Genomic DNA, 356 nt, shown 5'->3' on the forward strand with positions numbered 1-356 from the left:
TTAAATAATTGATATTTCTTGTTGTTTACTATAAATGACATTTTTATGCACCTACCCTTGTTCCCCCAATCCCCATAACTTTTGTGAAGGTCCATCCCGAAACCAACTTTAATTTCCATTTCGCCTGGATTGTATAACAACCTTCACAGTAGGTAGTAATAGAATTGTGATTTACTAGTGCTCTTGATGTGAGTAAAATGTCATTATCCTCCTGGAGGATGTCAAAATTGTTTTGGAGGAAAACATTGTTAAAGTGTGTTCTGAAAATCAACGGATGCGTTAATTTATATAAACCTTTGTTTTAAATCATGCAGACAGAGAACCATGGGCAGGTAACAGAAAGACAGCCGTCAGCA

The 356-nt window shown here is 36.0% G+C and overlaps 1 long non-coding RNA gene across 1 annotated transcript in view; it reads left to right on the top strand.

The window, feature by feature from the left end:
* LOC137999321 (uncharacterized) overlaps positions 1 to 356 on the top strand; it is a 1,384-nt gene extending 1,028 nt beyond the window's left edge. The window contains exon 3 of the long non-coding RNA XR_011122955.1: positions 315 to 356. This is a non-coding gene — a long non-coding RNA (uncharacterized lncRNA). The remainder of the gene's footprint in view (positions 1 to 314) is intronic.

This window comes from Montipora foliosa, chromosome 4 (genome assembly GCF_036669935.1).
Source record: "Montipora foliosa isolate CH-2021 chromosome 4, ASM3666993v2, whole genome shotgun sequence".
Classification (NCBI taxonomy): domain Eukaryota; kingdom Metazoa; phylum Cnidaria; class Anthozoa; order Scleractinia; family Acroporidae; genus Montipora; species Montipora foliosa.